Source organism: Octodon degus, unplaced genomic scaffold, assembly GCF_000260255.1.
Source record: "Octodon degus isolate 3935 unplaced genomic scaffold, OctDeg1.0 scaffold00143, whole genome shotgun sequence".
Taxonomy (NCBI): domain Eukaryota; kingdom Metazoa; phylum Chordata; class Mammalia; order Rodentia; family Octodontidae; genus Octodon; species Octodon degus.
In genome coordinates, this window is record NW_004524719.1 from 3,635,951 (window position 1) to 3,638,708 (window position 2,758).

The 2,758-nt window shown below is 40.5% G+C and overlaps 1 pseudogene; it reads right to left on the minus strand.

The window, feature by feature from the left end:
- Positions 1-496: 496 nt before the first annotated feature.
- LOC101566754 lies at positions 497-977 on the minus strand (annotated as a pseudogene).
- Positions 978-2,758: the final 1,781 nt, after the last annotated feature.

Sequence of the window (2,758 nt, forward strand, 5' to 3'; positions counted from 1 at the left end):
TTTTTTATTTCCCAAATAAACTTTATTTTTGAAGGCTACCAAAACACAGTCATACAAATCTAAACATGACAAACAGAACAGTATTGAATTAAATTACATACATGTGAAGTCACAGCTCATGTCTGAACACCTTCACAGTATTGGAAGGATGTAAATAGCTATGATAAGAGGTTGAAAACTGAAGAACAACCATAACATATGTATGTGGTTTTGTGTTCAAATACTTAGATGAGAATTGATGCAAATTCATACAAGACAATTAATCCAAAAAATATTTTTAACTCTATTTGCTCCACCATATATGGCACTAGTAATGTCAGTGTGAAGCATCACAGGACAAGCTACCTTTCTACATACTGCAATGTCAGGCTTTCCGTTTGCTGGGTTTCTTCTGTACCTCTCCAGGTTCAGGAAGACATCAGTGACAATAGCTTGCAAGATGGAGCTGCTTTCTTCAGAGAAAGACATTGAGCTTCATTTTTTAGTGAGGAAAATCTCAACATATCATCCGTGAAAGTGGTCTCCATATTATGTAATTGTTCATCATCCTTGGCTCATGGGACCATAGTCCATTTCCAATATCCAAGAGGTCGATGTTGAATATCAGTGTGCTCTGTGGGGGATTTTATCTTTGCCTTCTTTCCTGTAGTGCAGGGCAGTAGGAATTATGAGCTTTCTCTTCTCTCTTACACACATTCCCGTCAAGCCCCGGTCCAAGCCTTTGAGAGCCTCCAGGATGCCCAGAGTGAACCAAGTTGGCTGCCCATTGCTATGTTTGTGAGTGGAGTGAAATAAGGAACCGTCTCTTTCTAAGTAGCCCTCGAAGTGGACCAACATCAAGAACCCTCCTTTGGTCTTGCGATGGCAGATGAATGGCGTCTGGAGCACTTCAATTTTCACTTCTGGCTCCGGATCAGAGCTCCACTCAAAGACGTGATTAACAATGTAAAGACAGAGTTCCACAAGAAAAACCTCATGCTACTGCTGACCTGGAAAGAAGTCACCATGAAAGGGAAAAGACACATTCTTATCATTGAGGCAGAATCCATTTTCACTTCATTCTAGGAGCACTGTCACTTTACATCTAGAAACTATTTTCTGATTTTCTATAGACACCAGACATAAAAATCCTTCTGAGGTTTGAGAGATCCCTTCATTTTCAAAAATTTGTGTATTGAATTTTTAAACATGCAATGCATTTTTTTTCTGTAAAGGTTTTCAGGCCTTTCCAAAATAGGATTTCCCACAACTTACTTTTCAGGTTCTGTTCATTCTCTTTTAAGTGTTAGTTTGGGATTCAGGAGTGTTACATGTATAGAAATATTTCTCATATGACATTTTATTTCAAGCACCATCTATTTGGGAAAAATCTTTGTATGACTTTCTTTAAAAATAACTTATTCATGTGAAATTTGTACAATATGCAGTTTACCAATATAAAGTAAAAAATCTTACAGGCTTTAGCACAAGTAAAATGTTGTACAACAACCAACTCTCCAGTTCCAAACAATTCCATCAGTTCAAATAAAACACCTACCTATTTATCAGCTTCTCTGCTTCTCTCACTCAGCTTTTTCTAGTCTCAATCTGCATTTTTCCTCTATTGATTTTAGAATATTTCATGAGAGAGTAAGCATACATTATGTACTTTTGTCGTTTTCTTTGCCTGTTTTCCACAAGACTTGAACATATCAAGTTCACTTTTAAGGCTAAGTTATTTCCCCTTGTATTTCATATCACTCATTGATTCATCTTTGATGGACATTTGAGCTCTGCCATTGGCTACTGTGAAAGTGCTCCTATGAGCATATGTGTTTGTTCAGGTTTCAATACTTGGAGCAGAATTGTGAGGCCACGTAATTACTTGTATTTGAAAATTGTTGAGAAACTTCAAGGTCTTTTGCATAGTACCATAAGAAGATTTTCTATGATTTATGTCTAGATGTCCCCTAAAGCCTTGTGTGGTCATAGGTGCTAGGTATGAACCCACACAATAGACCGGACCAGGCATTCTGATGCAAGTGAAGATTTACTGGGGACACCAAGCAGGCTGGCTGTCTAGCAGACCAGGAGAGCAGCAAATAAAGGGGGGACAAGAGACTTTATAGGATCTTTCAGGGAGGGTGATTGTGGGCTGGAACAGCTGAGGGAGAGTTTATCTTGGCAGGGCTACCTGGTATGTGGGAGACTTTTAATGTTAACGGCAAGAGTCTCGTGGTTGCTCGCCCAAGTCAAAGTTAGGTGGACCTGTTCTGCGGTTTTGGATTTGGCTCTGCATGGGGCCAAGGAGGAAAGAGTCTGGGGGCAGGGTGCCTGGGAAACTAAGAGGGAGAGTGTTTGGGACAGGATGACTGGGAAACTTTGAATCCTGACCTAACAACATGGCTTTTTCAGAGGTAGCTGTATCTAGAGTGTGGGATGCTGGAAGCAAGGGTATACAATTAGTAAATCAGTTCACAGATCGATTGGTTTGGCAAATGTTTAATGTTCTGATACAGGGTCCCGCAGTTCGTACTCATGGTGACCCTCCTGTCTCAGCCTTCCTAGTGCTGGGATTACAGGTGTGTGTCACTATGCCCTGCTCTGGGGTAGGCAATGCACCCAGGGTTCTGCAGCCAGCACAGCATGTGATCCTGGAAATCACACTCAGGACCTTGTCATTCCAAGCAGGTGTTCATGTCACCGAGCTATCTCCTCCACTTGTCTATTTTTCAAATCTTCTGGTTGAAGTTATCTCTTGCTATTTTATCCCTATGAA